The following is an 18,161-nucleotide window of genomic DNA, read 5'->3' as shown; positions in this document are numbered from 1 at the left end:
TTAGAGGCAATATATACAAATGTTCAAATAGAATCTTCTCAGGGTAGAACAAAATATTATGGAATATGAGATATATAATATACATAGTAATTGAATGGTTAATTTCTCAAACTGCTATTTAGAATATTTAGCATAATCTTGATCAAGTAAATGAAATTATCTTCTCTATGACCTAGAGGCATGCTCTTACAAGCTTTGTAAAGAAGAAATATTTCTCTGAACATCCCTGAACTCCATCCCTGTTGTCATCAGCACTCATCTATTACCCTCACAGGCTGATCTCACTTGCTACTGGTTTATTGATGGGAAGTTACTGTAATTATGCTTCCTCCAAGGCTGAATTGCTCCCTGTACAGTATAACTGTTGGAAACCTTGGCTATACTCTGACAGATTTTCTCTAGTCTAGCCCCAAGCTATGAACTTGAAGGTTTCACTTGGGTCTTATAAATAGTCAGGTGTGACAACATAGAACTATGATAATTGTGTGTGTATGTATGTGGTACCTATATGGATATGAAAAGAAGCTTTGGAAAGACACAACGTTAGGTTTCTAAATGACCTTGATAACATCGCATTTAGTCCTTTTTTGGTGGATAAATAAAGCTTAATTAATTTTTACCCTGAAGATACTTTGGGAAATAGACAAGAGTTTATATACATTTGCCTTCTTACATGGCTTTCCCACCTTGGTATTTTTTACAAAAATTATTATGACATTTTAAAATGCTACCTGTGTTATCCCTCTAGCATAATGAGTTGCATATTTTGTTTTAAAGCCCACTTTTTTTGAGGCAGTGAAAAAAAAAGTAACAGAAACAAACCATGGTATGTTCTTAGAAGCTTAAATACTAAAAGAAAGGACCCTCAAAATTACTGACACTCCCAGAAAAAAAAAAGGTGCTTACCATCCAAAATACTTAACAATGATGAACATATGATGAACATATGATGTTTAAAAAAATCTCTTCCACATTATTCAAATGAAAAATTAATTAAAATCTCCTAAGAAAGGTTGTCCATATGAATCCGGGTAAAAACCTCCTATGCTTTGTAGCACACGTCTTTCTCTTTATTTATTTATTTTTTTCTTAATTTTCAGTTTAGCCTGTTGATTTTTCAGAAATGGCAGGGAAAAAAACAACTCCGTATATCTCACTTATAATGTAAAATATTCAGCCTAAATCTTCAGAAGTATGTCTTTTGAATAAAGGAAGACAGATACTACAGTGTTTCTGCCAGAAAGTCCAGTTTAAACATTCTGCAGCATGCAAATGTAATCTCGTCTATGTGAGTCTTTTACCCGCGTGGATGTTGCAGGGTTGGAGCCTTCTGCCTGTGATTTAGGTTGTAATTTTATTTGTGGAAATAAACCAATTGCAGAGCTTCAATTGTCTTAGCGATGAGGTGATCAATAGCCCATTACTGGATAGAACAGCGGCTACAGGAAGTGCATTGAAGATTTTAATGCATGAATTATGCATGCGGTGCTCATTCTTTAGTCTCCGAACAGAATGACAGGGTTTGTGAAGTCGCCTCAGATAGTTCCTTGCATTAAGTGACTGCAGTGAAATGCTTAATATTTTCAGGCATAGAAGCAGCATTGACTCTGGCCAGCCGAATTTGGAAGATGTAAATCCCCCAGCTCCTGGCACAGAATGCTTTATTTGAAAGTATTGCTATGTAGGGAGCCAGCTTCACTGTCACCTAACCTGCTCTCCCCAGAAGGTTGGCTGAAGGATGGGAGCGGCTGTGCCTGCCTCTGAGGTCACAGCTTGAAGTCCTTTTAACTTGCTTTCTGCTGCAGGAGAGAGGCGTGTTGTGGTATAACTATCGCTGCATTTATTGAAATGGACAATTTGCAATAAATACAATACTCAGAACAACAGACAACTCAGCATATCAGGTAAGTGCAGGGTTTTTCTCTGGGTTAGGTCATTGTAAGTGAGAATGTGCTGAGTTAGGATAACGGTGATGCAGTCGGTATTAGTAAGGTTGACTCAGACCTCGGTATTGGGATGCAGCGTCAGGGTTCTGAATTGTTTTGTTAATTGAAAGGTGATTTTTTTTTTAATATTTTTGACAGTGCGGTGCCATAAGGTATTTTATTTGCATGCAAAGGCTTTTCAAGAATGTACCAGAGCTTAAATGTATGTGTCTTGGATAGAGAGAGCCTGCAAATTGGGGAGGGGCAGCACTGAGCGTGATCTGAATCAATAAAAGAATTATCATCTTCTGGAGAAGTTTGAGCAGGGCTGTGGTATTCCTTTGGCTCAGATTATTTCCTTTATGTCACCATTTTCAGATTATGGTGAAATATGTTGGTAGACACCCAAAATGTTTAGTCCTTCTCCCAGAAGTAGAGGATAGATAGTACTGAGGTACTCAAATTCAAATACTGTGTTACATACGAATTGAACAGATGGAATTGAAATAATTTGGAATAGTGTGTCCTTGAAGGAAGACCTTGTTGTCAGAAAGCAGTTTGAATTCTACCTAGAGTGTTTTGTTTTCTTTCCTCCTGTACAGTGTGACTTACTACAAAAAAAAGAGTGGATAGATATTATATTCTGAAATTTACACCAAAAAACGTTTGATTTTTTTTCTTGATGTTTTAAAAATTAAGTTTACATAATTGTAGAACCTACTGTATAAAAGCCAAACAAAATTCACAAAAACTCTGAAAAAGTGAAAAGTAATAATAATAATATACCACTATATTTGCTAGTCTTTGTGAATTAAAGCTGCTTGCTTCAATATCATGGCAAATAGCTAATAAATATGTAAATGATATGCAGTATGATATGAATTCCTCAACCTCTCTTTAGGGTAGGAAAATAGCATTAAAAAACATTTAGTAAGAACCTAGATAGAGTAAAATGTTTCAAAGATGATTTTAAACAGTAAATATGTACTATTAATATATATATACACTATTAGTATATATACACATATGCATATATGTACACATGTTTATACATACCTATATACACTACAGTATATAATTTGTAAAACATAATATGTGTAATATAACATGTATGTATATGTACTTCCTCAAGTATGATGCTAAGTTTTTAAAAGTGTTTGCTAAACAGTTTATCAAGAACCAGTAATAGATAATGATAAGTATGCTTTCTGAAATAGGTATCACCTATTAAAAGAAAAAGGGAAAGAAATATAGAACAATGATAATAAGAGCACAGGAAAACTACTTTTCAAACATTTCACAATGTATTTCAATTCTGCTGCGGTATTATTCTGTCAAGTTTCCTTTCAGCTGCCTGGTAGTATGGTGGCACAGAACTCACACTGTAGAACATGTTTGAATCTGCAGAACTGAGCTCGTTTATGTACAGGAGGAAACTCACACTTTGAGTTTTTCCTGGGGGGCGGGGGAGAGGATAGGAAGGAGAAGTAACTGCCTATACACATTCAAGTTCTCCTGATGCTGAGTCATGGTGTTCAGTTCTGCTCAAATACCTCCTGGCTGAGGTGGCCCCTTAACAGCCGGTAAAATGGAATTGAAAGGAAAATGGAAAAGAATGGAAGGGGCAGAAGCTTAAAGATATTTATTGCTTAGCTGCATACTAAATTCTGAGTAACGAGTATAATGGCAGCTCTACTCGCTGGACTGGCTGAAGTGACAGTAGGAGAAGAAAAGCCCCCCATGCTGGATGACAAGATCATAGCAGTAAAATTCATGTACTAACATGGTGAGATTGTCTGAACAAAGGGGTTTACATAATACTGCACTTGTTCATCCTCTCTGCCATCGTTCTAGTCTCAAACTTAACCCGAGCCACTTCTCAGTATCACTGAAAATACGTGATGGTGAAGGAGTATTTCCAGGATCATGTGAGGGAAATCTGGAATGAGATGCTCTCAGTTCCCAATTCCCACAGTAGTTGTAATTAATTTTTATAGATTGTCAGTTGGGAGAAACTAACAGGAGATTAATGAGGATATTTGAATATTAACCACAATATATGAGGTGAGACACCAAAATGAAGTTAGATAATGATTATTATGGCAAGGCAGAGTCGTATTAGATGCAGTTAGGAAGGAGACTGAAGATCCACAAAGAATATAATAAAAGAAAAGAGGAAATGGAATGAGAAACCCATATAGCAGTGAAATATTAAATACAGGATTTTGAAAGAAAAATGTACTTAATGAATAGTTGATACATATTATTAATGCACCTTAAAATCAATTTATAAGAATTCTGAAATATTATGATTCACTAAGATAAAGCTTAGTAATTTAACATGAATTTTAAAGGTGACTTAATAGAGTGAGAAATCAGTTGAAGAACATTTTAAAATGGTAAGCCATCAATTTTCTTTTTAGTATAAATATTTATATTAATGTTTGCACCTATGTTATAATAAATCTAAGTAGAAACCTATCTATATGTAAAACTCTGTATATCTCTATATGTCCTGTTTTCAGCATTAGCCATAAACTAAGATTATAAAAAAGTTATGAGTCATTTATTGGAAGAGTAAGGAGTAAAAAGCATTTGAAGAGAGATAATATGTCCATTTTCCAAACTTGAAACACACATACAAATTGGTTAAATCTGAGTTTATATTTTTGTGACAAGGACATCTCCCCTGTATTTTTTAAAGATTTATTTATTTGAGAGAGAGAAGGTGTGGGGGGAAGGGCAGTGAGAGAGGAAGACAGAATCTCAAGCAGGCCTGTTGAGCATGGAGCCCCACACTGGGCTCAGTCTCAGGACTCTGAGATCATGACCTGAGCTGAAACCAAGTTGTTGGATACTTAACTGACTGAGCCACCCAGGCTACATCCCTCTGCTGTATTTTTTAGTTAATAGTTCTGATGAGTTATAAGCTTTGTAGATTCACAGAAAGCTTTTCAAATATGAATTTATACCAAAGAATGATACCAAGAAATTACATCTTCTCTTTTCTGTCATAGGAAAAAATAATAAAATTAGTTCCTGCTTAAAATATATTCCCTAAGAAATTAGTTTTTGAAATATTTTCCTTTCAAAAATGCTCCTAAAATTTGATTCTGAGGTTGTTTCATTTTAACACAGCTTCATACATGTTTCAGCAATCTCTTTCCTCTGATTATAAATATAAATTTCACTCTCTTTTTCATTGTTTTTAATCACTTTCCTCTCCTAAGACAACTCAGTATAATGAAGAAATATTTATTTAAAGATCCTCCTGTGTGCTTTCGCTAGGTATTCTGGCTTCCTAGATAAGAAAAAAGATAGGGGGGCAGTGCTTTCCATAGAACAAATAATCCAATGTAGGAAAAAAGTACAATATAGCAGCATTCAAAATATTTGGTATAAAAAGTTTAACAATCATAAGACAAGGAACCATATTCAAAATTTTTGAATGGAGTCCAGCAGAAGAATATACATACATAAAGGCACGGAAGCAAAACTTAATACTTTATATTCTAGTGTCAGGACTGAAATACTGGAGTTGGATAGGTATAGTTGAGAATAAATAGGGTGGGAGCAGATAAGAATTTAGACTTGGTTCTATAGTCATCAGACACTCACATATGTTATTTAATCCCTTTGGAGGAAAATTTAAGGCTCAAAAATTTTTGGACCCTTGAATCAGATGAATGCTGAACATTTTTCAGTGATTGTTAGTTTGATATTAATTATTATAATAATCTTGCCTTTTAGTCTGTATTCTCATGCTTTGCTTTGCTGCCCCTGGAAGGACTGCCCCTCCCGAGTATAGCCAATTACTAGACTTAGTGAACCAATTACCCTTGAATTCACTTTTCAAATGCAAAGCAAGCAACCAGGAGCCCACACCTTAAACTTCCTTCTTTATCAGTGTTCTTAGGCTCTGGCCAATTTCTTCTTACCTTCATCACCCCAGGGACAAGTACCAGAAAACTGGGGACAGCTCCAGTGCCCCCCAGAGCTTCCTGAAGTAATTCAAACTAGCCAATTCTAAATCCACTTATTCTGCCTCCTTCCTGAGAAAAGCATCATAAAGGCTTTTGCTCATACTTTTCTCCTTCCTTCTACCTCCTGATTGGCCCTAGATCCCCAAAATTCCCTGTGTGGCCCCAGTCATGGTATGTCCCCTTCTCTTAGGATCTGTGAGTGTAACAACTGCCTTTTCAATGGCAGACATCATCAGATCTATTGGCTTTACCATACCATAATAATAATGAAACCTATATAATAATAAAACCTATATTAAAACAAAAATGAGATTGTCTTAATATCTTTAACACCAATTAACATCAACGGAAAGGTTAATAATATTCCCAGTATTTAAAATAAATCAGTCAAGTCTTTTTAAAAAATTCATTACTGTTTTATTGAACTGCTATATTCAGATTTAAGGGTAAATCCTAAGTGAACCTCATAAACATAAGCTTAACTCTTTCCTAAGTTGTGGTTAGTAGAGGGAGAGTATATCCTCCAGAAATATGAATGGACAATTAGAAGTTTTCAGTATAATGGCAAGCTACATAGGTCTAAAGTTTAATCATTTTTCTGAGTCTGTTTTAGCTTGTAGCCTATCTGCTTTATAAAAACAAGCATCTACCTTATCCAGCAACTAAATCAATGTCAAGGGAAAATGCCACCTTATGCTCCTAAAATATCAAATACTGAAAATGTAATTATCAAATGCTAGTTTTGTTTATATAATGTCTTTGGTATCCAGTAAGCAGCCCACATCCTAATTAAGAAATATTTCTGCTACATTAAGCCTACAAAATAGAATTGAATGGTCTTAAAAATGTGGTGTCCAAGAAAAGGTTGTTGCTAATCAGCAAATGCCAAACATTGGAACAATGAACCAAACACAGTTAACCACAAGACTAACAAGAATGGAGCCACACAGAGGTAGTGCTCTGAAGTATATATACCAAAAGACAGCATTGATATATTTCAGTGGTACACTGTATTGCTTCAAAACACCATCACTGAAAGAAATAGAGAACTGTAAATGACTTTGAAGGGTAGAAAAATTAAAAAGTTAAATGCATGTTTGAACTTAATGGTTTTTAACTTCCCTTTCTACACCAAGATTGTATATGTAATGAATGCAATCACAGTAGCCCTTTAAGACATGAACTTTTGAGAAAGAAATTCAAGGGGAAAAATGAAGATGATTTAGATGGAGAATAGGTTAGAAAAGACACTAGTCATGTTAGCAGATGGAAGGGCAGCAAGGTAGGTGGCTGAGAGGGAATCTGGAGGCAGAACTGTGCCAGAAAGAACATAGGAATTTAAACAGATGGAAGATGATATATTAGTTGGCAAAAAGAAAAGCTGGTTGACAAACAGGAGGATCTCTTGAAGAACTGGATGAGTAGGCAGCCAAGAGGTGAATTGGATGGATCAGTAATAAACAAAATAGGTCAGTATGAGGGCACCCAAGTTCCAAAAGAAATAGGCAAGAATAGTGGAAAACAACTGCAATTTTTGCCTTTATGTGAACCTAGGGAATGACTTTTATTAATGCTTTTTTAAAGTGCTTTGAAATTATGATCAATAGTGATGATCGACGGAGGGAAAATTTTAGTAGAAAATTCAAAGGCACATACCACTGAGGAATTTTATTCTGTAAAATTATCATGAGCATGAAATGTATTTTTATTTCCTAATTTTACGTTTTCTATATTTGAATTCTGGCCCAGGCTTAGCTAATATTTGAGGATTTGGATGAAAAATAATACTGAGAGGTAATATAAGTAGAGAATAAGAACTTTAACCCCTACCAAAAAGAAAATTTGCCAGTCTATGGAAAATTTGAATATAATTGTATCTTTAGAAAAATTTCTTATATTGTATTATCTGTTAAAAGTGATAGCAGTGCCTTAGGAAACATACAGATGATTACAAGTCTTCTAGTCTTTCTTCTGTCTTCAGACTTATCTACCTTTAAGTTACTATATTCTTAGATAATTATTTATGCTTCCAAACATTAAGTAGAATTATTTAACATAGTTAAGTACTTTTTACATGACAATTTTCATCATAAAAAACGTGCCAGGCACAGTAATGTTTGTATGAAGGCGCTGGCTTTATGGGCATATTTTTAAAAAGGTTTATTTATTTTAGAGAGAGAGAGTAGGCATGCACATGGTGGGGAATGTAGGGGAGAGGGTCAGAGGGAGATAATCTTCAAGCAGACTCCCTACTAAGTTTGGAACATGATCCCATGACCCATAAGATCATGACCTGAGCTGAAACCAAGAGTCCAACACTCAGCCAACTGAGCCACCCAGGCACCCCAGCTTTATGGCTATTCTGACTGACCTTCAGATAGATACGTGGGTTCTAAGCAGAAGAGATACTTCTATTTGTCCCATATATAAACTTAGATTTAATACCACTCTTTGTTTTGTTCTCCCATCTAAACTGTAAACATATTTTTTTGATACATCAACAATATTTCTCAGGTCAGTCCATTTCTATCTATTTTGCTAGCCAAACCCCTTATGCCAAAATGCCTGAAACTTTGATCTTTATTGCCAGTGTGATCACTTCTAAAATATCTGCATTCTGGATCACCTGGCTGACTCAGTCGGTAGAGCATCAACTTTTGATGTCAGGGTCATGAGTTCAAGCTCCATGTTGGGCATAGAGCTAACTTTAAAAAAATAAAATATCTGCATTCCAATTAATCCCACATAACAGAAGCAAGGATGATCTATCATGGTTATCTGGGATGTTTGACTGTTATTTTCAAGTGATGTGTGTAGTTGCAATTTTAATCCTCTGCATTAAACTTTTGAGCACAAGGCTAGCAGCAATAGCTTCCCAAGTTCTAAGTCATTCTCTTGATTTGGGGAACCATATTTGGCAAATGCTACACATATGCCAGACACTGTGCCAGACTTTGGGGATACAGGATGAATAAAACATGAATCTTCCCATCAAAGAGTTTATATTCTAGTGGAATAAACAGATTAATATATACTAAATACTATGGCACAGTTTAATAGAGGGAATGATGTTATATCCATGGATAAAAGATATGTATACTACCCTACATAGTTGTGACTCTCTTGAGGTCATGGAACATACTAATTTGTTAATTCAGGAAATGTTTATTAAGCCCCTTCTCTGCATAACGGCTATGCAAGGGGAAGTTTATTGTCTATTGCCATGGACAAAACAGTCTGTTGAAAAAGAGACTGGAGCAAACAGAAAGTTTATTGGACAAAGATAATTCTTGACAAGATGTAAACCAGGTACAATAAGTGCATATAAATTGGGCTTTATCCAAAAGTAGGGGAAAGCATCAAGAATAATTTCTTTGTGGCAGCAATCAAAGGAGAGTTACAATGGTTTTTAAATAGTTGTATAATGGTTCATTCAATGTAGTTATAAAATAAATGGTGTTCACTAGAAAATTTAGAGGCTCACACTAAAAAAACGTGGTTAATGAACACAGCTTGAAAGGATAAAGGAAGCAAGTGTTTGATGCTGAGATAATTGCTTTAATGCATATTCTTTTAATCCTTTTTAGAAGACTATGAGATTCTCACTTTAAAGATTAGAAAACTGAGATTGAGTTTATACTGTTACTAAAACTCTAGGTCCTGGATAAGGAAATTAAAATCTCTCTGCTATATCCCCATAAGTTTAGTATTTTTTCTTTCTTTTTTTTTTTTTTTTGTGGCATTTTGCAAGAAACTTAAAATATCAAAGCATGATAATTCAATGAGATCTTGGACTGCTACGTTCATAGGTTTGTTCATCTATCATTTATTTAACTAAAATGCATATAATGAAAAAAGTGCAAAGTTACAAGTTAATTTTTATTAAGAGATTTGTAATTAGAAGAAAGTCAAGTATGATTTGAAAAATTAACCATCCATAAACATCCTCTAAAAATAAAAGGTCACTTTGCTCAAGTGTGGAAAATTTGACTGATGGATAAGGAACAAAATGACACATGAGGAAATACATTTAACAAGATGTCCAATATATGGACCAGCTTAAATATCATTGAGTAGATTGATGGGTAATGAGTTTTCAACAAATTTATGTTAATAAGTTTATTATTGTTTCCTCTAAAATGTGAATTAGTAATAAGAATAATTTTATAGTGCTTTTCCCTGAGAGCGTACTTTTAGAAGCTTTTTTCCTTCTTAACCCTTTCAGGAGAAAATATGATATTAACCAGGCAAGTTTCCTACATATATTGAATAATAGAGTATCAATTTTGTTTTATTTATCATTTCATTGCCAGTGTCTAGAACAATGCCATGAGCAAAGTAGGTGTTCAATAAATATGTGAAAAGTGAATGGTCACATGAATTAATGTTATCATATTTTATTAATTTGAAGACATTATTTTAAGTCACACCATTAAATTAATAGATTTTGGCAAGCACAGTTATTATGTAAATGCACATACCAAATGTAAAATGAATCCTGTAGTAGGATTTTTTTTTTTAAACAACAAAAATCTATCTTGATCTAATGTACACCTGTACCTGGACATCTGAATATCAACTAACAATGTTAGTTTCTTTATGAGTGTGGTCTTCAGTCTCAATGAAAACCAACTTTGCTATGCTTGGCAACCAAGATTTAGATATCTTTCTGTCTTGTAGCACCCTCTTTCCTATCACCTTGACCAATGAGTATATTTTGTGAGAGTTTTCACAAGGATTATGTTGTAAATGGCAAGTTCAGGTGATTGAGATGAATATACAGTGTGTTGTTTTTGTTTTTTTTTAATATTATTGATTAGAAAATTAATGTAAAGGATATGGTGATTTAAAATGCAAGTAGATATTCTATCCAGAAAATATTGTGGATATTTTAATAAAGAAAAATCATGTGTTAGGTAGAAGTTATGTTAATAGCAGAAATGAAAATAATTCAACTATTTTAAGTAATGTTCAAGATGCTTTCAGTCTACATAGGCACAATTATCATTCTGTTTTTTTTTTTTTTAAAGATATTTTATTTTATTTATTTATTTATTTGACAGGCAGAGATCACAGGTAGGCAGAGAGGCAGCCAGAGAGGGAGGAAGGGAAGTAGGCTCCCTGCTGAGCAGAGAGCCTGATGCGGGGCTCGATCCCACGACCCTGAGATCATGACCTGAGCCGAAGGCAGAGGCTTAAACCACTGAGCCACCCAGGTGCCCCTATCATTCTGTTTTTGTACGTATCTTCAGCATTTAGCATATTGCTTGATATATTGTATATAGTTGGTAAATATTTGTCATCAATTTATGATAAGGTCTTGTTGGCTTGTGTAATCAATTCATACTAGTTATAATCACATAGGTCACAATGAGGCAGTAGCATTGTTAGCAAAGTATTAAAAATGGTGAATATATTGCATACTGTGACCTAGTCATAGCTAAATGACAAATTATATAAAACAATGTGTTCAGGAATAAATGGCCTTCAAGATAAACAGAGATCTAGGCCATAAAGAATGTGTCTTATTGAGTCTGGGGTTGTCTCATGTTATTGAGGATGACTTGAAATAGTACATTGTTTCTTTGAAACTTACTGAAGATGTTAAATTCATGAGGGGAGTAGAAATAATCATAAATAATAATAAAGTTATTGAAATACATGATTATTTGTGCCAGAATACTCAATTAGAAGAGAGAAAACATGGCCAACTGTGTACATAGATATATTTGGATGAGACCTTTGCAGAGGAACATGAATGCCAAATATTGTTGAGTTTTAAATAAATCACTTTGTAGGAAAAAAGAAAATTCTTTGGCACCATGACTGTTGTGAGGTTATGAAATATCATATAACATACAAATATGATGACTTTCTGTGTTCTTCACTGCAGTAGAGTGTGGTCCCCACTCACAGAGATATTAATGCCTTTAAGTGAACCTCTCCTTTCATTTAAATTGAGCTTAAACTGATGTTTCAGACAGTAGTGAGAAAAATATTTTTGGTAATCCAAGAGAAAGATTTTTTAGGATTTGTCTATGTAGTCCCTCATCAAGAATAAAGTGAAATCTTAGAGTTGGAAGAAGTCATAAAAAATGTGACTAATCTTTAATTTTTACATGTGGAAACAGAGTTTCTGATGATTGATGTTTATTATCTAAGGATCTACTATTTAGGCATACCTACATACAGAAAAGAAGTTTCAAAGCATACTTGTTAGAAATTGAATAATAATATAAAAATTGCAGTATTTTTTTCCTTAATTGTAAGATTCTTGATTGAGATTTAATGTTCTTCATATAATTAATTTCTTAGCTTAAGGGAAAATGTTCTTTAATGAACTCTTTCACTTCTCTAAATTATCTGTTTTGAGAAATTCTTAAGAAAAGAAAAGAAACTTCAATGAAAGAAAATCATTCCTCTGGGATTCAAAACATGTAAAATTCTTAGATTTTAACTACAGAAGTATAATGTTAGAAGAAACTCATGAGCATGGAACTGGAAATGGGTACTAATTTAGACATGCTTAGTGTCAGTATCAACTTAGTTCTTTAAAAGAGCTAAGTCATGTGTCAATCAACGTGCAAAAAATAAACACTTTGGTTATATATATAAAAAATTTCAGTAGCTTGTAATTTAGGAAGAAACAGAGTAAATGTATTAAAGATGAAATGGAGGAGGTTGTATAAATCTCCGTTTCTCATATGGAAGACTGATTAGGATTAAAACAGTACAAAAAAGTATAGATATACAATAGATACTACAGAAGAACTATGATGATTATACTGCCTAGCAATTGGTAAAATAAAGATAATGAATAACAGAAATTAGTGAGTTGTCCGAAGATGTTATCATCTGTGTCACAGCAAAATTACTCTGTTTTGTTGACATAATAAACCACTATTTAAAGGGAGAAATGGGTACATCAACATTTATTACATTTATTCATTTCATACTTTGTGCTAGGCAGTGTAAGTGTTCTGCAAATTTATTTAAATGCTGTTGCTGGAATAACAATAAACATGTTTAATTGTGTTAATAAAACTTAATATATTAATTTTGTCTAGGAAATGATATTTCTGACATATATGCATCATATATGTGATTATATATTTAAAGATAATTTAGTACTTAGTCTTTATAAATCATTATATAATTGCATATGAGACCAATTACAAAGAAATATAGCCTTGTATTTGTTTATTATTTACTTAAGAATGGACTGATCAAGTTCAGGCTATAAAGAAAAATAACAAAAATGCATATGAGTAAAAAATGCATATGAGTAGAATGAAAATTAAATATTTCATCTAGGCTGTAAAGATGATTATATGCAGATTGAGTAAATTGGGGAAACAGAATCATGTGATGACTTTAGAACCTGATCTAAAATGAATTCAGCAAGAGGCACCTGGATGGCTCAGTTCGTTAAGTATCGGCCTTCAGCTCATTAACGCCGGGGGGTCCTGGGATGGAGTCCCTCAGAGGACTCCCTGCTCAGTGGGGAGCCTGCTTCTCCCTCTCCCTCTTCTCCTCTTCTCCTCTTCTCTTGCTTGCTCTCTCTCTATATATATCTCAAATAAATAAATAAAATTAAAAAAAAAAAGACAAATTCAGCAAACAAATCAATGAAAATGTTTCAGTTTGGGGCACCTGGGTGGCTCAGTGGGTTGGGCCTCTGCCTTCGGCTAAGGTCATGATCTCAGGGTCCTGGGATCTAGCCCTGCATCAGGCTCTCTGCACAGTGGGGAGCCTGCTCCCTCCTCTCTCTCTGCCTGCCTTTCTGCCTACTTGTGATCTCTGTCTGTCAAATAAATAAAGAAAAATCTTTAAAAAAAAAAAAAGAAAAAAAAAGTTTCAGTTTATAGGTGATAGAAGAAATTACTTTAGCAATGGCATTTCAGTAAACATTAGAGACAAACAGAAAACTCATATAGACAATTGATATGAAAAGAAATAGAGCAAAATTTTTCCTTTTTTTTTTTTTTGTAAGAAAGAGAGGGTGTGAAATTGGGGAGTGGTACTGGAGGTATAGAAGGAGAGATAGAGAGAATTCCTAAATCACTCCAGGCCCAGGGCCGAGCCAGAGTTGGGGCTCAATCCCACAATCCTGAAACAGTGGCCTGGAAATCAAGGGTCAGATACTTAACCGACTGAGCCACCCAGGTGCCCTAAAGCAAATCTATCTGTAATTGAAAAAAAAAAAGATGGCAGCGTTGGTCGTGGTGGGGGTGGAGGGAGGTCAGACTGCAGACCTAAGTATTCATTTCATTTTTTCCTATGCATCATCACCCATAGAGCAGTTTTTCTTTTCCAGTATCTGTAACAAAGTGACTCAAATTAGCCAGAGCTATTTTTTTTACATGCCTGTTTCAGAGAAAAAAATTGAATTCCCTAATGGTTACTCCTTCTTTCATTTGTGTCACTTTCAAACATTGTCTGGCCTATTTATGACAACTAAAAATGTGAGCTGAAAAGTATTTGTATTTTATTATTTTCAAAGATCTTTAGAGAAAAGCTGGAAAACAATGAATTGATAATGTGGATAGCATTTGGAACTATATCCTACTAGTTATGAATAGGCACATGCTGAAATAAGGAGCAATAGTGTTAGTTCAGCAGGAAGGAGTGAGTTGTTCCTCTAGAGCTTCTAGACTGTTATACATATATTGTCATAGGAACAGTAAGCTTTATGCCTACATAGAACAGATTCTAAAGGCCACAATTTGATATCAGAATTAACATAAGAATTTGTGAAGAATACGCCTGATATTCATTTAAATCTTTCCTTTAAATTGTTTTTTTTTCCCCAGTGACATTTCTCCAAATTCAAAATTTCTCTTAGTGTTTAATGCTGGGAAAATGTTTTAATTTAATTAAAATTGTTCTTATTTCTTTTATTCAATATGAGCTATATAATTTATTGCCCTTTATTTTACTTTACATTGACAGTTAAATTTTCTATTCAATTAATAAGTAATGTGCCCTAGGCTAGGTTACTTGGTCCCCTTCATGCTGGAGTCTCATTCTTTTATCACTATGTCGAAAGCTTTATTGATGATGTAAGCTGTCACAAATTCCTTTTGGAAGTATTAGTGTATATAATGAACAAACAAATATGTGAATAATTTAAGAGTTAGCTTCTAGACCTTCACCCGTTTTGATGAGTCAAGAGATAAAATGCTATTTTGTATTTATGATAAACACTAATTTGACCACATGCATTTATCTTTAAAAGAAATGCAGATACAATAAAATGGAGAAGTGATATTTCTAAAGCTATCCTGTTTAATGATTTTTTCAAGGCCTTTCAAGAATGTACGCCATATGTCTGGCAGCTGGAACCTAGTCTTTAGGCCTTCTCAAAGATGAAACTCCTACTGAAGTTACACTTTGTTGAATGATATATTATAGCTGTATAGTACAGATGGAATGTAAACCATCAACTTTTTTATTCGGAAAAAAAAAGGCATTAAGATTATAAAGGAGAAAGATCACTTCTTGCTCCATGAATTGCCTTCTTAGACAAAATAATCCAATATAATATAGAACTGTAATGTGATAGAATTTATAATAGATTCATATTCCTAAGCAATACATAATGAAGTATCAAAAGAAAACATCCTTGCACAATTAGAAAGATCAATAAATATTAGTGGAGTAGTGTCATCAAACTACTGAACTAAGAAGCAGAAAACTTTGAGATTTATCCCTTGAGATTTTAGACAAATGGCTTAAGCCCTTTAAGCTTCAGGTTACTAATCTTTAAAATGGGGATTAGTAATATCTGACTTCACCAATTCTCAAACTGCTTGTGAAGTACAGATAAAGCATTCATGGAACCATTAATAACTTTTACACCTCTGAAAAAAAGGTATAAAGACTGAAAAAAAGTAAAAAAAAATATTAATACGAACAATACAACCATCATACCTTCATTAAAAAGGTAAATTTTATATCATGTATAAATAGAAACAAAGAATGAATGAATGAACAAATGAAAGAAAGTCATTCATTCAGGGAAAGTAAAACATGAACAATGCAAAAACTGTATTAATGATTAACCCCAAAACTAACAGTCTTTGAACCATTTTCTGCAAAACTGACCCAAACAACTGTGCTCCAATCCAATCTTTCCATCTATTCTCTTGTTCCAAATAATGAAACGTGGTTGGAAAACAGTGGAGAAACATGTGGAGAAACAGAATTAACCAGTGCTAGATATTATTCTAGAATCGCTGGTTTATTCTCCTGTCATCTGAAGAATTTCTACTAGGGAGACTGAGTATCCACAAAATATAGAATGCTAACAACACCTTCTATGGTACTTTTGTAATAATTGTTAATATCTAATATTGATTGGTATTATTAAAATATTTTCAAACAATTTCTTAGCCATGTCACATGCAGCTAAAACAAAATAAACTCAAATTAGGAAAAGCTTCTTTATTTGTTTCCCTGTGAGACATAGAATATTACCTTAGTGAGAGATATATATGAATCCAGTAAAGAACCACTCAACTAATCAACTCTTGAGAATATGATATTTAAATAATATATTTGTTAATGCTTACATCTTTAACATTAAAAGAACTGCTTGTAGATTTCTATTTAAATTAAATCGTGTTTTATACATAGGCACCTGACAATTTGTTTATTTTTTCTGAACTCCCTTACTACAGATTATACCTTGCAAATATATCTATATTGTTCATTATGAAATTACCTCATAAAAAAATCTAATTTTGTTCACTTCACATTTTTGAACAGTTAGTTTGCAGTCATTTAGCTTGGATCTTCTAAGGACTGGGCCAAAATTATTATTTTTCTTTTTCTTGATTTTTCAGATAAGAGTATGAATTTATTCATTACTTTTCAACTGCTCTGTTAGATGCATTCCAAACAATGTCCTGTGGGGGCTATCCAGAAGGAGTGTAGTACGAGGAGTGAGCAGTTACTGAAAACTTTGTTCCTTTATGTGTCATAAAACAAAATGGAATTGTTAAAGCCTCCAGCCTATTTCTTGATCATGCTTTGTATTTTAGAAAAAGCTTTCAGAAGCTGCAGAGTTTGAGTCAATTATTGTTCCTATTTCAGCTGACATAATCAAAATTATCCAAAGTGATGATATCAAAATATGAGCTAGTCTTGAGTGACGTGCATGTCTAGATGAATAAGCATAGATAGCTTTTGTATTCTTCAGCTGTCTCTGAGATTTTGATTGGTTCAGATACATACCAATTGATTCAAGACTGTTTTTTAAATTATTAATGGGAGTTGTAAATGAGGTTATTTCCTCATCTTTGCAATTATTATCATACTAAACCTAAACCAATTATGAAATATCCAGACTCCATTTTATTCTTTTTCATTTTGAGGATTAAAATACCCCTCCTTTTTTGCCATAAGGATGATAAAATGATCAATGTTAATGATTTTGTCCATTCAGTTCTTTAAAAAAGGACATCTAGAGCATTCATGTAGATCACTTTTAGAGTTTAGCACATAAAGTGGAAATATTCCTGCTGGGATTCGGTTTGGGATTCTATTGCCATGCATGAAACTTTGATTTGCTACAAAGTCTTTTCCATAGCCTTTGAGTAGACTTCTAATACTGGTGGAAATGGGGACTCTTGGGATCGTGTTCTTCATCACAGATATTGACTGAACTCCCCCATGTGCTCAGAGGATCAAAAAGTACTTTAGTAAAAACAGACCTTAGGAGTAGGGATGACTCTGTCTTTAGTCTGAGTATTTTTTTTTTTCATTTTTTTCTTTCTTGTGCTCTTTTTTTTTTTTCTAGTACATTAAAAATGAAAGCCCTGGCTAAATATGTGTGTGTATGTATATAGGCTAAATATGGATACATATATATGTGCTTATATACACGTGTGTGCATGTCCCTGTGTTTTAAATCACATTTCACAAAGGAGTAAATATTTCACGTGAGATATAGAGTCAAAGAGGAAGTTCCATCAACATTTTGGGAGCTTCCTGGGATATCTTTCAACCATTCACATTTTGAGCTCTCTTGGGTTAATCCTGCTATAGAACTATATGCTTATTTTTGTAAATCAAACATTAATTTGCAGAGTTGTTAAACATCTTATCCTCCCATAATAATTTCCTATTCTTAAGGTTGGTATGAAAGGTATTTCTATTACTATTTTATAAATGAGGAAAGATTCAGAAAATTTGGCTCCATGTCAAATTTCATCACCAGGTTGAGCAGCAATACTTAATTTTAATCTAG

At 33.6% G+C, this 18,161-nt stretch overlaps 1 protein-coding gene across 3 annotated transcripts in view; it reads left to right on the top strand.

Annotated features, from left to right (window-relative positions):
• Positions 1 to 18,161, top strand: part of CNTN1 (contactin 1) — a 346,709-nt gene that overhangs the window by 117,398 nt on the left and 211,150 nt on the right. The window contains exon 3 of one of the 3 annotated variants that reach the window (XM_032877021.1): positions 1,806 to 1,904. The exons of the other annotated variants lie outside the window; for them this stretch is intronic. The gene's annotated coding sequence lies outside the window, so the exon portion shown is untranslated. The remainder of the gene's footprint in view (positions 1 to 1,805; positions 1,905 to 18,161) is intronic. 3 annotated transcript variants of the gene reach the window in all.

Source organism: Lontra canadensis, unplaced genomic scaffold, assembly GCF_010015895.1.
Source record: "Lontra canadensis isolate GAN:19392208 unplaced genomic scaffold, GSC_riverotter_1.0 scaffold59, whole genome shotgun sequence".
NCBI lineage: Eukaryota > Metazoa > Chordata > Mammalia > Carnivora > Mustelidae > Lontra > Lontra canadensis.
Note: the sequence above shows the minus strand (reverse complement) of the source record. Positions and strands in the feature narration are given on the sequence as shown.